Genomic DNA, 18839 nt, shown 5'->3' with positions numbered 1-18839 from the left:
TGAAGGGGTCGGGGGTATGGTGAGGAGACAGAATGCCAGAGGAGTCATGTGATGTAGTGGTGTGTGGCGGGGAGGCAGGACGCCTGCTGAGGAAGATTTTGTGGAGCAAGGATAGAAAGTATGTGTTTTATGTTCAGGTGTGCGGAGATAGGAAGCCGAGTATCGCATCTTGCAAGCTCGGCTCCCGTTTGGCCCTAAGAACTGCGCCAGATGGACCTACCTAAGAATTATGACTCCACCACCTGTACTACTCACGCAGGATGAGAGGACATTACAGTTCGCTGCACTGGGCCTGATGTGCAGGCATACACTACTATGTTGCGGTGTTGTGGCAGTGGGCGGGCCTAGCAGATCTCCTGTGTTCTTGGCATTTCTATCCCTGTTAGTGAGAATGTGTGGTAACTCCATGAGGAAATGATACTATTCACCAGTGAAGGGGACTACAGTGGGTGGGTGGAAGCCTAGAGTGAACATGAACCCCTCTGCTATGCAATGTGGCAGCTGAGCGCAGAGGCACCCTAACCCACTATTAGGCACGCGTGCGCACACGCGCCCACACACAGACAAAGCAAACTAACCGCCCATTTACACCTGGATAAAGCATGTTTACAGGTTAGTGTGGTGCCCGAAGAGGAGTTCTGAGGATCAGTGGTCCAAGTAGGGAATTGGGAAGTGGCCGAAAGCATTCGATAGGACATGGCCCAGGTCTGTTAGTGCGCATCCCCATTTTTATGGCATTTGCCTAGAAACCAGGCCGTCGAGTGCAAGAGGAAGTGGCTTGATTGGAAAAAAGGTGGATGTTTTCTGATTGGCCACTGGTAGCGCCGGGCCAATTGATTGGACAAGCACCGCGGTTACTTTCCCAGCCGCCGTAGTGCATTGGTTCAGTGAGTGAAGATGCTTTATGCAGCAGGCATGGGGCAATCTTTTCAAAGGCCCCACTAGAGCCATGCGATTGGCTCATGGGGCAAACAATGCCGCAGGCTATATCATGCCTCAGCAGTCTAAATGGCGGAGAACAATAGATAATTTGGTTTCAAACGCCCTAATTTTAGTCTCCTTGCATTACACAAATCCCTTTAATGAAGCGAGTGGTAAAAAGAGATTTCTAAAGGTAGGCCAGGGGGGCACTCCCTCTCTAAAAGAATAGGATCCTTGACCTCCCAACATGTCCAGAATCTGAGCTGTTTACTCAGCGCTATGTAGTGGCTGTGAGACGACATATAGTAATGAATACTTCTTGGGGTGAGGGATCTACAAGAGCCCATGTTCACTACACCGACTACACAAACAAGAAAGCACCCGGTGCTAACGCGCCTCCACACTGCACCTACTGGGGTGCCTCTGGTGGAGGAGTGAGACCAGAGCAGCCCTTGGCCGTGCACAAGCATAGCTGTGGGTGGGTTGCTGGAGCTCTCGGCGTAGTCCGCTGTGTGTCTGTAGGCGCGGTTTGGTCACGCGCACACACCTAGAAACACAGGGCCTGATTCATGGCATTGTTTGCACGGTGCAAAGTGACTTTTCAATGGTGCAAAGTGAATTTGCACTGCCAACAGACACCGTGATTTATGGAACAGTGCAACGTGACTTTGCACTGTTTCATGAATCAGGCTGTTTGGGCAAAGTGTCTTTTTGCCATGCAAAGCCACTTTGCACTGCAAAAATGCACTTTTCACTGCTCCAGCCTGATTCATGGAACAATGCAAAGTGTCATGGAACAGTGCAAAGTGTCTTTTTGTCATGCAAAGTATCTTTGCACAGCAGAAAGACACTTTGCACTGTTCTGTAAATCAAATTGTTTGTTGGCACTGCAAAGTCAATTTGCACTAGTGAAAAGTCACTTTGCACCATGCAAAAAATCCATGAATCAGGCCCAGTGTGAGTCCATAGGAACAGTGCAGTCATTGCAGCTTTGTGTAGGGCCACATCAGGGCACGCAGCGCACACTGTCTCCAGGCCTAATCGCGCGCTAAACTTGACGCACTGAGATTCTGTAGCTCCGTGCACGCTAAATGCATGGGCTCCGTTTTATGCTCACAGCTCAGTCATTTCATTCTATAGGCACAGGTCTGTGCATGTGAGACTGTAGTTCCAATCACGTGCACACGCGCCTCAGTCCACTGCGTGCCTTCCCACCCATGCCATAAGCACACACGTCTGTAGAAGCAGTCCAGCACTCACAGGCCGACGGTCATGAAGTCGCCTTCACCTGCAGTGCACTAGGAGCCGGCAGGCCTATACGCACAGTCTTTAGGATGTGCACACATTGTGGTGTATTGTCAGTCTGAGACTCTGAGTGTACTGTCAGTTTGTACACTGGCAGTCATGCATACACAGTTCCATGCACAGTGAGTCTGCAGATACGGTCGCGCCCCTATATTAATTGTTAAAAATAGCGCTCTGTTAGTCGGAAAGCTTCCACGAGAGCTATGCCAAAGCACCTTTTCATATACATATTTGAACCCAGCTAACACATCATTGCCAATTTCCAGTTTTCACACTCAGCACATGGTTAGCAGCCTTAATTATATCCAGTTAAACACTTTACCAGGTTACATTTTGTCCAGTGATCAAATGACATTAGCAGCCTAACAGGAGGTGGTGCCAGCCAATCAGCAAGCTAGAAATGTGGTCTGTATTGAAGATTGTAGGCTCGGGTACCATGGTTCCATGCTGGCTGCAGAGGCCGCCACCCTGACTGTTTTAAATAAAGAAACCTTATGTTAGATTTTTCTTCTCCCACACCACACCAAGATTCTTCAAGTCTATTTTCCGTCTTTATTACATTGCTATAATTAACACCAAAACGGACTAAAACTCCACTGGTTCATCAAGGGAGATGAAAACACAGCGTAAAGTATATTTTTCTCTTATTTCGCATATTCTCCCCATAGCACTTGTATTTTGCACCCTTCTGTGCCAATTGTGATAATGACTGTGGTGCGTCCGAGCTGATAGCATTATGGCCACTTTGGCATGAGCACAAATGACGATTTGCTCAGGCTCTTAACTGGGGCATGGCCAGGCCCGGCGAGTCGTTGTCATCTAACTATGCGCGCTTATCAGATCATTGCTAGTTTCTTTTATGCCCAGTTGGCACATCATTGTTGGTTTCTAATGAAAGCATCTTAGCACATCAGTGCTTGTTTACATTATGTCATGAATCACATTGTTTGCAGTTTGCGTTATTTCCTGTTATCACATCATGGCTGATGTCTATTATGATCAGTGAACTCATAATTGGTTGAACTTTACTTCTCTTCCCCATTAGGTCTGAACTTGTGTCGAAATTGCTGGAAAAAGGGTGGCTAGGGTTCCCCATGGGGACAGGTCTTGGATGGTTATGAAAGCTATAGCCTGCACTTAAGACTGCACTCCCCAGAGTGTCTGCTATTGGCTGGCAAGTCAGGCTAGAATAGACTGGACTGAAAGGCCCAGACCACCAAGCCAACTGTAAGCCAACATCAGACAGAATGGGGTCTCTGATACAGACAGAACTCACCTCTGTACACTTCTTCATGGCACATGGGCATAGCATTTTGCCCAATTTGCACGGGTATTGGTATAGGAACAGTTGGGATCAGCAGTGTTTGTGCCGCTAGTTAAATGGCTGCATTTGGCTGGGGTTTGCACTGGTACAAGGGTAGGATGTGCACACGCTGAACAGATAGGCACCGAAGAAAGAACGGGTGATAAAACAAGCACACACCTGGTAGTCGTTGTCAAGAACCGCTCCTGTATCCCACAGGGTATCAGAGGTAATAATGTCTATATATATATGTATATATATATATATGGTCGCCATACATAATGTTGCTGGGAAAGTTTGTGGTGACATTATATAGGTGACCATATATATAGGGACAGGAGGAACAGGGGTTGCGGGAGGGTGTCCCCCCATGTCCCTGCATAAAACAGCAATTTTTCAGCACATTTTTTGCATGGTGGCATTTTTGCGGGGACATTATCACATGGAACCATCCCACAGGTGGGCGCGTCCTTGGAGATTTCGCCGGCGGCTCGCAGACGGATGCAGCAGAAGAACTACATTGCCCAGCAGTCCCTGCTGGGCCATGCCACGTGCCCGTGGTGCATTGTGTGGAGCGGTGCTGAAAGGACCCTGGGGCGTTGAGGAAAGTCCCCAAGGACTCACCCCCTGCGTGATACAGGGGTGTATTCTGACACTCGTGCCTGTTTTGATACCAGCGCTGAGACAGCAGAAATGGGGCCATTGCACGTGTATTGCTATTTATAGCCACAGTAAAACGACCAACTAGAGCTGCTCTTCTTATCCCTGGTGCAGCGAGGAGACTTGCACCAGTATTTGCAGGGCACCTAACATCAGCGCAGTCAGTGTTCAGCTCCAACACTTATGCAGGTCCTTTTTGTGCACCAGCGATAAGATCAATGTCCTTCCGGGGCTTGTGCTGGCCTCAAAGCCAGCAGTTTACACCATATGTGGAAGTAGTCCCAGATGAAAACATGTCTGCCATCCCCAGTATATACTCCCAGTTTGCACAGTCCAAGTATATCCCAGATTGGCAATTCCAGTTTGAGGAGCCCATTATGCTCCCAGTTAAACTCCAGTATAATTCTGTTTCATATTTAAAGTGTAGTCCATTTTTATAGGCCTATTACAGTCCCATTTTGGGAATTCCAGTGTATTACCAGTTTTTAAAAGTTCATTCTTTTTAAGTTTGATGCTCCAACTGTGCACAATGCTGGTATATTCAGAGGTAGTAGCACGATATATTCCAGTTGGTCCAAACCCAGTATATTCTTATGTTCACACTTCCAGTGTATGCACCATTGCCATTGCTGTCAAACTACCAGGATGATGACCCCATTGTATGCCAAGTTTGCATAATCCCAGTACATTGCCAGTAGGAAACTCTCTTTATACTGCCAGTTTGATAATCTCAGTATGTTCCCAGTTAGCCATCCCGATAGAATTCCAGTTGCACAGTTTGAGAATGTCCCCTGTTGGAGAACCCCAGTGCAATCCAAGTGTGCACAATGTCAACACAACTTAGTTTTGCAATCCTGGTATTTGTCCAGTTTGCAAATACACTGAATATCTTTCGTGTACCTGTATTTTCCTATGGTGCACTGCACCCCAGTGTGGAAACATCCCAGCATTTAGTGTCCACAGTTCCATTAGACACCCAGTTAGCACCCTTTCATCATACCCACAGTTCACTGTTAAATCATTACAGCAAACGCACATTAGGCAAAGTCCTGGTATATTCCCAGTTTGCACAGTGCTAGCATACTACCAGTTTGCAAAGCTCAGTGTACTCCCAGGGCCTGATTTAGAACTCTTTTGCCAGTGGGACTTTCCCGATTTAAATATGCTTTGGTAAATCAGGTCACCAGTCTGCATATCCCAGGATAGTCTCTGTTTTCACAATTTCACTCCATACTATGTTTCAGCGTCTTAGTATGTGTTGCCAGTTTGTCCGGCATTTTCCCAGTTTCAGAATCTTGCAACCCCACTAGACTCCAGGTTGAGCACCCCAGTGTGCTGCCGATTTGCACAAACCGAGATTATCCCAAATGTGACAATCCCAGGAATACAATATCATCCGATGCACGACTGTCATCTTCAGATGGTTGCATAATGTTACAGTGTTCCCAGGTCATGAAATTCCAATAGACATTCCCAGTGTTGCGTCTAGTTTGCAGAAACACTGTATAGGCCCAGTTTACTGTTAGACAATCACAGAGTTTGCAAAGATCATAGTATATATCCAGTCTGAACAACCTGGTATGCAACGAGTTTGACAATCCAAGCAAAGGCAAAGTGTGTAGAATCCTAGTAGTTTGAGAACCCATGTTTATTTACTTATTTATTTATTGATCATTTGTTGGGAGCTTATACAATTAGCAACAACTGTTTCAAAGTGCCCACAGGGCAACAGGGTGTGGAAAGGGGAAGGCAGACAATGAATTACAACAAAATAAATAATGGAATTAGTAGAACAATAATGAAGATAACAGGGAGGGGAGACCAACCTACTGTGCCTTGTGAGTGCACAGAAGGTGCAAGTGCACAGGGAGGGGAGAAGGGAAAGGTGCTGTGGTGCTCATTGAGAAGTGCTTGGGGTGAATTGCTAATAAGAGAAAAATGTAAGTGCAACCAGTGAGGAGGGTGAGCCTAAGTAGGTGCAGTAAATAGACAGCGCCTGGGATGAGAGATGTGGGGGGTCAAGGCACTGAGGATACATAAGGGCCCTGCACACCAGTCATGCTACGGTATCATTAGCACAGGAGAGGGAGGAGAAGGAAGAGGTAACGAGAAAGGTCTTGAGGCTTTTTTCGGAACCTTAGCAATTGCTGCTCAAGACGCAGAGGAAGATGGAGGCTATTCCACAGGAGGGAGCCTGCCGAGGAAAGGGATCGACCACCATCTCTCTGTTTAGCAAACCGCTTCACACGCACAGAGTTGGTGCCAGATGAACGCAGGAGTCTAGAAGTGCAGTATTTAGTCAGGAAACGTTGAAGATAGAGTGGTCCCCGGCCCCAGATAGGCCTGTGGATGATACAGAAAGATTTGAATTTAATCTGTTCTGAGACCGGGAGCTAGGGAAGGCTTTGTAGGGCAGGAGAGATGCAGTCCCTGGGCTTCAGGCCAAGGATAAGTCTCACTGTCCTATTCTGAGTTAGCTGGAGGGGTTGCAGAGTGAAGGAAGGAAGATTAAGGAGGAGACTATTACAATAGTCTAGCCTGGAGAGAACCAGAACACGGGTAACATTGAGTCTCTGGGGCAAGGTGAGGAAGGGTAGAGTTTCTTTGGGAAGGAACAGATGAAAATGGGATTTCTTGACAATGTCCTGAAATGAGGGATGAAGGAAAGGGAGGAATCGAAGATGACTCTGAGAATCCTGGCTTCAGAGGAGGGGCACAAGGGGGAGGCTATGGAGGAAGGCCGGAGTGAAGGGAAGAAGTAGGGTGCAGGGGACCCAGTGGGGAGACTCTGTTTGGCTGGCATTGACACAGAGGTCATTAGCAGTGCAGCAGGCCCGGATGGTAGGGAGGCAGTCGGGGATGAAGGAAGGTGCAAGGGCGTCAGTAGGAAGTTTGAAAAAGAGTTGTGTCTCATCAGCGTAGCACTGGATGTTGGGTGAGAAGGAGGAAATGAGGCGTGCCAGCAGAGAAAGGTATATGTTAAAGAGCCAGGGTGAAAGAAATTGTTTTGGAGGAAAGGTTAGTTAGGAAGGAGGTCAGCCAGTCCAGCGCCTGCTCCGGGATACCAAGGGTTTCATGGAGCCTTTTTTTGACTGTGTCAAATGCACAGGAGAGATCAAGGAGGATGAGGACAGCAGGGGAGTTGGAGTCAAGGGATATTTACTCCCAATATACACAATTTTAGCATATTATCAATTTCACACGTTTATTAATCTCCCACTTTAACAGCCCAGGTATAGTCCCAAGTTAACTGCCTGCTGCTATGCTGCGTCTTGCATAATAACAGCATATTCCACCAATGCACAAGCTAGGAGGGTAGCTCAGGGGCAACGCGCTTGTCTTGCAAGTAAGACAATGGAGAGCAGCACAGTTCGATATCCAGTCCTGCGCTTAGAGGCTGAACCCTGGCATTAGGCACAATATATATTAAAACAAAAATCACAATAGTTTTCTAATGCATACAATTCCAGTATATTCCATGTTTGGTTCCATCAAGTTTGTTCAACTTTAATGGTCTAATCCCATTTTGCTACTTTCTTTTACCAAATGTGGTACTGTACTCCTCACTTTCCCCCCAACCTCTTTTCTACAAACCTAACACAAACCCACCATCTATCTTTTTTTGCTGTAATAAAAAGTTCAAGAAATGTGCCAAAATGCAATTTGAACAGCTTGTTGTTGAACAAAGTGTGGGATCCCCCGTTTTCCTATTTAGTTTGCAGAAACTCAATATAATGTAACGTAGTTCCGGTATTCTTCCTGTTTGCAAAACCCTGGTATATTCCTATTCTGCCCAAGGTGCGTATACGAGCAGATTTATAATGGAAGTTTGCCAGTTCGAGTGGGCACATTCTCAGCATGTTCCCCACTATATGCACAGTTTGACTTTCTAGGTCCACTCCCAGTTTGCACAGTCCCAGTTCACTCCCAGTTTGCAGAAGCGCAGTAAACATCTAGTTTGCCCTTAACAGTATATCAATTCCGAATGTGCCCTCAGAGTGCATACTCGAAGTCTACTCCCAGCTACACAATCTCTGAATATGCCCAGTGTGCGTAGTGCCCCAGTTCACAGAATCCCAGTATGACTCCACTTTAGCATTATGCAAGTCCAGTATACACGTACTTTGCAAAACGCCAGCATAAATCCAGCCTGGACAATCCCAGTATATAACAATGTGTAAAATCCCAGTAAACTCCAAGTTGACTGACCCAATATATTCCCCATCAGCGATATGCCAATATGTTGTAACTCGTACAATAACCCCCACTATTTCCCCATGTTGTTCAGTGTCCCACTATGCACAATTCCAGTATACCACCACTATACCGTTACACGATTATACTATACTATGCTCCTAGTTTGCAAAATAACACTGCATTCGTGGTAATACAATCCGAATAGTAAATGTCCAGTTTAGGACTTTTCAATATACTCCCAATTTAACAATCCAGATATAATTCTCGGTTGCACAAATGTAGTATGTGCCCGGTTGCACAACCCCAGTGTGTTTCTCAGTGTGCATAATGCCAGCATACTTCTAGTTTGACAACCCCCACACAATGCCCCGAAAAAGCACAACCAGCCGGCAGTTTCTGCAGCTCAAACCGAAAAGACACAACACATATCCTGGGCCCTATACCTGTGGTGGAAATAGAAAAAGTGTGGTGGGGGTGGGGGTGTGGGGGGGCGTTTGGAGGGAGGGGGTGGTCTAGAGGGGCTGGGGCTCGTAGTAGACATACAGCAATGCTGGAATACTTTTTTTAAAGAGCGCCCACGGCGGCAGCATTGCGTTTTACCGCGGCTTTGGCACTGAAAGGAATCAGTTGTACATGTAGTGAGCATTGTGCATTACACATCAGTGCCAAAGCCGCTGTAAAAGGCAATGCTGCCGTCGCGGGCGCTTTTTTTTCCTTTTTTTGTTAAGTATTCCAGCGCAGTTCATGGCATGGGTGGCGGACTCTGGCCGGATCCCGAGATCCGGCTCCATATCTGGTGCCGGATCTCGGATCCGCCGAGAGCCGGCCCAATGACCAGCACTGCCCTATACAACATAATCAAAAGCAGCGTGCAGAGGTTTGGAAGCCCATCACACTGAGAGAACGCTGTCCAAAGACACATGCAATCCAAATCAGCAGCATTGTAGCAATAAATGGACTACCCAGAGCCGCAGGTTTGCGGGGTAGATGTTCTGTAAAGAGCAGCGTTCCCATTATCCCACCCGAATGGTACTCCTTTCATCAACTTCTGCAGATCGCACGCCGTGCTGTCAAAAGAGGGAAGGATTGGGCAAGAACGGGTGCACACCTGCAGCAGCGACTTAACCCGACGAACTACCTAACATCCCGCTTGGGTTTGGAGGTCATCTGGGGTTAACAGACGAGCGCAGATTGGTTGGTAGGCTCCGCCCGCAAATTGCACATTGTGCAGAAGCCGCCTTCCATGGGCCCAGCGATGTTGTTTTGGGCGCCTTGCCTGTCATGTTGCCTGCGTGGAACACTGGCTCTGAGTAAATACTCGAGCTTCCAGAGGAGAAGGTCGTCCTCTTTCTTGCTCGGGGTTGAAAGCTATAAATCGTGCTCTTGGGGGGGGCACCGTGTATTTTTCTATAGCGTGTTCCATCCCATTATATGGCGCCTGAAATCCTGGCACCGGGGCCAGCCTGCGGGGGATTGGGGTAATTTCCCAGCAGACCTGGGCCTCTGAGAGGCAAGTACGACTTGGAACAGTCAGTCACGTGTCCAATCATGCCAGGGAGAGGCTGGCACGTGGCCCTCTCGTAGGCAGCGACTTGCCAGGGAAATGTCCCGTTTTCGCTATAGCCTCTTATTAATATTGTTATCATTAATTATTATGGTATTTATTCAGCGCGGACCGAGCTTCGAGAAGCAACAGAGCGCTTTACAGAGGAATACGCCAATACAGCCACACAACGGTACGCTTTCCAGAGGTATTCACCGGTATACATGCATAACGGAATGCTTTAAAGAGGTAATAACTGAACAAATGTACAGTGGGGGTAGGATACGGAGGGGCACAGCTGTACAGGGTAGCGGGGAGGAGACGGGCAGGCTGCATCTACCGAGTCAGGTGGAACGAGGCGCAACGCAATGCCCTAGGTGTGGAGGAGAGACTCTTCTGCTTGACCCATAATTGCTGTGAATTCCTTTGGGAGCAGGCTCGGCCTGGCCTATAGGGCAATAGCCTGGCCTATAGGGCAATAGGGCAATGCCCGAACCAAAAGCGCAAAATGTCAGTGCGGACCAGTTTTTTTGTCATAGTGGAGCACTTATTTGGCCAATGGGGGCCAGTTTGATGAGTTACTTCACTCTGCAGCTAGTCGTTTTGATCATTGTTGCTGAATAAACATTCTTTAAATTGCATAATTTACATTCCATTAGATCCAAAAACTTCCCCTTTGGCACTATTCAGACAGTGTCACAAAAGGAATAAATTGCCTTTTGCAACTGTGGGCAACTTTTTCGTAGGTGCCAGAGACAATGTTATGCCCCGAGTCCGACCCTGTGTCAGAGAAGCAGTGTTGTCAAGTCTGTGATCGTGTATCCGTAAATTGCACTTTGCTCCGGATTTGCAGTGTAGACCTGAACTTTGTTAGTTTCACCCGGTTAAATGCGAGTCAATTTATCAAAATCAGAAGTATGAGACAATGAGTCAGATTCAAACCTGCAGTCTGGCCACAAACATCTGGGCGTGGGTGCTTAACTCTCTGAGCTATCTTGCTGGCTTGTTTTCTATGTAGGGGGCGTTTCTCAACAGGTGTGTTACCGTGGAGCTCCAGTAGAAGGCCATATAAGCAGATTAGCTCTTAATACATTGCATGGAAAAGCAGGTAGAGTCAGTCACGTGTTCAGAAAAACTGTAGTGCATAAGAAAACAAGGGTTTTCCATTTCGGTGGCCGTTCCCATTATTGGCATATCCATGAATGCGTTCACCGAGTCAGTGTGGTCCCTAATTCTTGGAGTACCCCAGAGCTGCCTACGTCTATGCCATGGCATTTCCGATCATTGGCATATCCATGAGTGTTCACCCATGTCAGTGTGGTCCCTAATTCTTGCATAGCTGCTTACGTCTATGCCGTGGCATTTCGATCGTTGGCATATCCATGATTACGTTCACCCATGTCAGTGTGGTCCCTAATTCGTGGAGTACCCCAGAGCTGCCTACGTCTATGCCATGGCATTTCATATCATTGGCATATCCATGAGTGTTCACCCATGTCAGTGTGGTCCCTAATTCTTGGAGTACCCCAGAGCTGCCTACGTCTATGCCATGGCATTTCATATCATTGGCATATCCATGAGTGTTCACCCATGTCAGTGTGGTCCCTAATTCTTGCAGAGCTGCCTACGTCTATGCCGTGGCATTTCGATCGTTGGCATATCTATGAATGCGTTCACCCATGTCAGTGTGGTCCCTAATTCTTGGAGTACCCCAGAGCTGCCTACGTCTATGCCATGGCATTTCCGATCGTTGGCATATCCATGAATGCGCTCACCCATGTCAGTGTGGTCCCTAATTCTTGGAGTAGCCCAGAGCTGCCTACGTCTATGCCATGGCATTTCCGATCGTTGGCATATCCATGAATGCGCTCACCCATGTCAGTGTGGTCCCTAATTCTTGGAGTACCCCAGAGCTGCCGACGTCCATGCCATGGCATTTCCGATCGTTGGCATATCCATGAATGCGCTCACCCATGTCAGTGTGGTCCCTAATTCTTGGAGTACCCCAGAGCTGCCGACGTCCATGCCATGGCATTTCCGATCGTTGGCATATCCATGAATGCGCTCACCCATGTCAGTGTGGTCCCTAATTCTTGGAGTACCCCAGAGCTGCCGACGTCCATGCCATGGCATTTCCGATCGTTGGCATATCCATGAATGCGCTCACCCATGTCAGTGTGGTCCCTAATTCTTGGAGTACCCCAGAGCTGCCGACGTCTATGCCATGGCATTTCCGATCGTTGGCATATCCATGAATGCGCTCACCCATGTCAGTGTGGTCCCTAATTCTTGGAGTACCCCAGAGCTGCCGACGTCTATGCCATGGCATTTCCGATCGTTGGCATATCCATGAATGCGCTCACCCATGTCAGTGTGGTCCCTAATTCTTGGAGTACCCCAGAGCTGCCGACGTCTATGCCATGGCATTTCCGATCGTTGGCATATCCATGAATGCGCTCACCCATGTCAGTGTGGTCCCTAATTCTTGGAGTACCCCAGAGCTGCCTACGTCCATGCCATGGCATTTCCGATCGTTGGCATATCCATGAATGCGCTCACCCATGTCAGTGTGGTCCCTAATTCTTGGAGTACCCCAGAGCTGCCTACGTCCATGCCGTGGCATTTCATATCATTGGCATATTTATCATTGCTTACTCCAAGTCAGTGTGGTTCCTCTTCGTTGGCGGAACTGCAAGTAGTTTTTGCCCATGTCGGTGCTATTTCTTACTAGTAGAGTATATATTGTTTACATACCTAAAGATCACTGGCATATGTGTAGGCTGCATTTCGCCATGGAGGTGGAGAATCTCAGTGCTAGCATAACCAAAAGTAACAGTTTTCAGTTTGGGAGAATTGATCAGTTGCAGTTATCCATGTGCCAGCATTGATCCTTAGTGTATCCATGTTGAGTTTGGTTAGGGGTATATGTACAGAGCACACGTGTCATTGTTAAGGGTTCGCAGCAAGGTTGGGCATGTTCCGCTCAAACATGCCATGTTGGTGGCGTCCTTCTCTTGGCTTACCAGCACGGTGTGAGTGGCCTTTCTCAGCAGGGGAGTATCTGTAGGCTGCATGCGTACACGTCAGTGTCCGTTCCGCACGTTGTTTTTGCGCAGGTTCGGGACAGTTTTCCTCGTTGGCATATCGATGAGTTGTTTTGGCCCATCTTGTGCCATGTCTAAACACTGGAGTATCCGTTAGTTGCATGAATCTGTGTCACTGAGTACCAGTGAGCTGCACTTGTCCATGTCCGTGGCATTGCTTACTATGAGGGAATCAGAAAGTTGGATCTGCCCCCGCATGTGCCATGTCCCTAAGTTGCATTGGTTCAGCGTGTTTGCCTTCCTCATCAATGTACGGTATACGTAGGTCGGGCGTCTGCAACCTTTGCCTCTACACGTTTAATGGACTAAAACTCCAATCGGCCTTAGCCCGCAGAGTCAACGGTGAGGGATTGTGTAAATCGCAGTGCAAAATATCTGGAGAGCCAAATGTTGCACACCCCTGCTATAGTTCAAAGGCCCTTGATAGTGGTGTTTCCCATTGATGTACATGTACGTTTTGCTTGTCCGCGTCTGTGATCGATTGTTGTCAATTTCTTTGCTGTGAATCACCATTGCTGTATGCGTAGCAGTGTTCATCCACATCAGTGGCGTATTTTGAAACTTAATTTGTCCATTTCGGTGGTCTACTATTTTATTGTTGTATTTGTAAGTTGAATTTTCAATGTTACTGAAGTATATCTGTCTAGCGTCTCTTTGATGGTAGTTCCATAGGTTGCATGTGTCCATACCAGGGGCGCTTCTCATGACTGATGCATCCATAAGCGCGTGTGTCCTGGAAAGGGGGCATATCTTCTAGTTGTTGTTTGTATTTGTCGGTGGCATAGCACACTGTTAGAAGATTGTAAATTGCAGTTGTCCATAGGATGGCACTTGCCATTGTTGGCATATCCATAATATGCATTGGACCATGTTGGTATTTCTTATCATTGGCTTATCTGTTAATAATTTTGTCTCTGGTGTTTATCTTCATTGGCATATCCATAAATCCTGTTTGCCCGTTATGACGATACAACTCCCGGGGCACTAGTGGTCCAGGGATTAATATAGGTTTCTAAACCCTCAATCATCCCCACACCGCTAGTACACCAGAAGGGATCCGGACAGATTGGAAACGCAAGCAAATTATAAACCTACTTGTCCAATTTCGGTAATGTGGATGGAACGGCAGGCTTCGTTGGTTAGTTTCAACACAGAGACAATACAATTATTACCCAATGATAAAAGGAACAGTCCAGTCAAGGTTGTATGAAAATATCTACTTTATTATTATTCAGCAGACAGTTCTAGCACACTACAAATACACCCCACACCGTAAAGAAATGCAGAGGATAGTTTCATAGAAGGAAAAGGGATGCATTCTGGATACTGACAAGAGAGTAGTCGGTAAAGTAATTAATCGCAATAGTTCAAGGGTACTTGGTTTCAAAACAAAAGGGAGCAATGGGTCGTAAAAAATGTCACTGGGGGCCTTCAGAGAAGGTCCAGGGTGATAGAACCACCATGTACCTTGTGCTTGCAGAAATTCTTGGTGCTCGACAGGGTCTAGTCGGTTTCAGGGCACTTTGCAGCTCCTCAGACAGAGTTCAAGGCGGGAGGCAGCTGCAGGTATCAGGCGGCAGGCAGTTCAGCGAGCGATTCTGGACGGACGACTGCAGGCTGGCCTATATGATGGCTCGAGTCAGGAATCATTGTATTGGTGCTGGTTGCAGGTCTGAAGCACTGGTCGAGGCGTCTCGGACAATGTTAGCGACTGTGGCGTGACAACAGTCTGTGATGCAGTCGGTTACAGCTCGAGGGGCTTGACTGGCTCAGAAAGGTCCTTTAAGGCAGACGCTGGTTGATGCTCATCGATGCACTCCTCCTAGCTTCTTCACTGGGCTTATGTCATCCTTTAAGGCGGACGGCCCAAAGCCGAGGAGAGTGTTGCAGGCAACGGTCTTGTCCTTGATTTGTTTCAGCGACTCTCTGACACTTCTCACCTAAGAAGCTTCCTTGCAGAGCCCTGCAGGGCACACTGTGTGCTGGATGGTTACCAGTTCGGGAGCTGCTGGAGGGTCCTCTGGATTCAGTATCTCCCTCTGTTCCCTGGGAGATGTTTAGGAGGGATCTTGCTTCCCGCTTTGGAAATCCTGGTCTTCCTTCCCTGGTGGAAACTGTAGGGCAGACTGTACCATCAGCCAGGTTCCAAATGAGTTCTTCTTGTTACTCCTTGCATAATATTCAGATGAATTGCCAAAAAGAAGGGCTCAGCGCTCTTTTAAAGCCACATGGGCCACAGTGATTGGGGTAGGCTGAGCCTAACTTAATGAACCCATCCTGGGTCCCCACCAACAATCTTCTGCATGCATGAGGTCATAACCATTTTGCTTTGCAATAGAAAAGGTAAAGGGGTGAAAAAATGTAATTCTAAGTCCCACCCATCTTCCTGTCTGTTGTAGATCACAGTGTCTCTGGTTAATTGAGGTCTCGGTGGTTCCTGATTGAAGCTGCAGGTCTCCCTTGAAGCTGTGGCAAGAACAGACTTTCTGGCTCCATCAAATCGCATACTCCCACCCTCTGAATGGGATCCCCCTATGGGGGTTGCCTAATTTAAACACATATAGCAGCCATGACAGCTCACTGTCATTGATACTTTAGGGCGGGGGCTGGCTTCGGGTTCATACAGTGCATATGAAAGGTGTGTTGGGGTTTCCTGTCTCCTTTGTTTTAGCCTCTGCAGCCACCGTTTGAAGTATACTCTATTAGTGGGCTAATTATGATAATTGCTGCCCCCATCTGCAGGGGGTAAACAAACAGACAGGGCGGATCCATGGAGCCTTTGATTGTTAATTAGGCTGCCCATGGCAAGAGGAAGGTTTTGGCCCTCCCCCTTCTGAGATGCTTTGTGTACTCCACCTGTCAGGTCCCAACTAAATATGACGGGGAGGACTGCACCTGTAGTCTGTTTCCACCAGAATACACAGGTCTATGTGTATGTCATTCGCTGAGCATTGGAAAATGTGTGCGGATTAGTCACACACATTTTCCAGAGGTTGAACTATCATCATTACATTTCATATAACCTTTCAAAAAAGCCCAGGTGAGCACATGCCCACCGTGCGGATGGTCGAACTCCTCACACACCGTATCTGCATTTCTCATTTTTGGCACATCAGCAAGTTGTATTTGTCCATGTCATCATTAGCTTACCTGTAGGTTGTGTTTGTCCTGGTGAACGTTTCCCATAATCGCCATAGCCGTGAGTTGTGTTTGTCAATGATGGCTTGCACAGCCATTACTTGTGCCTGTCCATGTGAGTTTGCCTTCATTAGCATATCTGTATATTGAACTCATTAAGGCTTCTTATCATTATGATCTACAAGTTTCATTTGCTCATATCTGCATTTCTTATTGTACTTTTGGTACATTGAGCAACATTAAACATTTCTCTGCACATGAAATGTTTTAGAGTGTACCTCCTTAAATTCTGTTTATCGTCCTGGTCGTTTCTGTTAGTGACGTCTGTTCATTTTGGCCTCGCTCTTCATTGACATGTCCGTATGTTGCATCTGTCCATGTCAGTGTGTCCCGTCATTGGTGTAGTTGAGCGTTGCGCTTGGTCCATGTCAGCATTTGTCTTCTTTGATGTATATATGAATTGTGTTTGCCCATGATGGCATTTCCCGTCAGTGACATATCCGTGATTTAAGTAATGTTTGTTCATGTCAGCATACCTTATCATTTGCATGTCTGTAAAAAGCGTTTGTCCATGGCACTGCAAATAGTTATTATAAGTAGTGTCCATCCTTGTCGTTGATCCTTGTCATTTGGATAGCCGCACGTTGCCTTGCTCCAAGATGATTGACCTATAGTAAGTCATTTGCCCATGACGGCATTTCTCATTGGTGTCATATTCGTACAGTAAGCTGTATTTGTCATGTCAGCGTTCCTATTCGGTGATGTCTCCGTCAGTTACATTTGTCCATATCACTGTCAATCATCATCATCATAAATTGCTTCTGTCCATTTCGGTGATTCTTGCGTTTGGGGTAGTCGCGGGTGCCTTTGTCCATGTTAGCATCCCTCATCATTGACGTGTCTGTAAGTTGCCGTTGTCCATGTCCCTGTTCCTCGGCATGAGTCGCGTTTCTCCATGTCCATGATTCTTGACATTGGGGTAGTCGTACGGTGCCGTGGTCCATGTTGGCATTCATCATTGACGTGTTTGTATGCTGCTTTTGTCAATATCTCTGTTTCTCGTCCACATAAGTTGCGTCTGTCCATGTCGATGATCTTTGTCATTATGTTAGTCGTGCATTGCTTCGGGCCATGTCAGCATTCATCATTGATGTTTGTATGTTACGTGTTTCTGTTTATCATCAGTTGAGTATGATTTTTGTCATTGGCGAAGTCATACGTTGGTTGGGCCATGTAGGCATTCATCATTGATGTGTCTATGGTGCGTTTGTCAATGCCACCGTTTCTAATCATCATCAGCTGAGTATGATTCTTATCATTGGGGCCGTCCTACATTGCTTGACCCATGTTAGCATTCGTCATCATTGACGTGTCTGTACGTTTCATTTGTTCATGTCCCTGTTCCTGATAATAAGTTGCGTCTCTCCATTTTGTTGATTCCTGTGTTTGGGGTAGTCGTGCGTTGCCTTGGTCCATGTTGGCATTTATCATTGACGTGCTTGTATGCTGCGTTTGTCAATGCCACTGTTGCTCGTCATCATAACTAGCGTCTGTTCAGGTCGGTGATTGTTGTGATTGGGGCAGTCGTACATCGGTTGGGCCATGTTAGCAAATGTTTTCCTTGACCTATAGTAAGTTATTTGTCCATGATGGCAATTCTTATATGTGACATATTCGTACAGTAAATTGTGTTCGTCATGTCAGCATGCCTCATCATTGATGTCTCTTGCCAGTTGCGTTTGTCCATGTCACTGTTCCTCATCATCATGAGTTGCGTCTGTCCATGTCCGTGATCTTTGTCATTGTGATATTCATACATTGCTTTGGTCCATATCAGCATTCATCATTGATGTGTCTGTATGTTACGTTTGGGGAAATGCCACCGTTTCTATTGTTCATCAGTTGCGTGTGATTCTTGTCCCTGGGGTAGTCCTACATTGGTTGGGCCATGTCAGCATATGTTTTCATTGGGGTATATTGAGTTATTTTCCCATGATGCCATTTCTCATCTGTGACATATTGGTACAGTACATTGGGTTTGCCCTTGCCTGCGTTTCCCATCGCTATCATATCGGTAAATCGCTGTTGTCCGTTTCATAGCCTCATCCTGGCGGATGTGCGTGCACTCACATTCTCTGCACTGCATCTCCCCCAAGGCGCATAACTCCCAGCTTGGCTTCGAGAGTACTCGCGGCCCGTAGCTGCCCGGGAACATGGTGCCCTAGACTGATCTATGGCACCGGTAGCAGGAAGCCCCGTCACCCTTTCCCTGCGTGCATTGCAGTGGCTGCTATTATAGCTAAGAGAGAGGCAGAAAGAGCCGTTATTAATCTTCGGGGCTGCCAGCCGGCTGAGCACTAAGTACCTGGGCGGCAGGCCGCTGATTTAGCAGCCTGGTGGAGTGTTCAGCTCTACTGGGGCACCAGGCCTAGTCCCTCCTCACACCGGCAGAGCGGCTGGGGGGGGATTCCAGTCCTTTCAGTAGGCAGCCAGCAAAATGTCGGTGGGATTCCCTCTGCCTGAGATTGTGACGCAAAATGGCGGACCAGGAGCGGGACAATAATGACACTGGACAAGCTAGCCGGTCAGATAGCACAATTGTTGATGACCTCGTCTGCTGCAATGTGTATAACCTGGTTGGGAATGGCCACCCTCTCCCTCGAGGTTG

The 18839-nt window shown here is 47.3% G+C and overlaps 1 protein-coding gene across 7 annotated transcripts in view; it reads left to right on the top strand.

The window, feature by feature from the left end:
• The window catches only part of NFIC (nuclear factor I C), an 829310-nt gene that overhangs the window by 360509 nt on the left and 449962 nt on the right, over positions 1-18839 (top strand). The window lies entirely within an intron of this gene.

The sequence above is a fragment of the Ambystoma mexicanum genome, chromosome 1p (assembly GCF_040938575.1).
Source record: "Ambystoma mexicanum isolate Mex_15411 chromosome 1p, UKY_AmexF1_1, whole genome shotgun sequence".
In the NCBI taxonomy this organism is placed as follows: Eukaryota; Metazoa; Chordata; class Amphibia; order Caudata; family Ambystomatidae; genus Ambystoma; species Ambystoma mexicanum.
The sequence above is the reverse complement of the archived record's forward strand: the minus strand, read 5'-3'. Positions and strand labels throughout refer to the sequence as shown.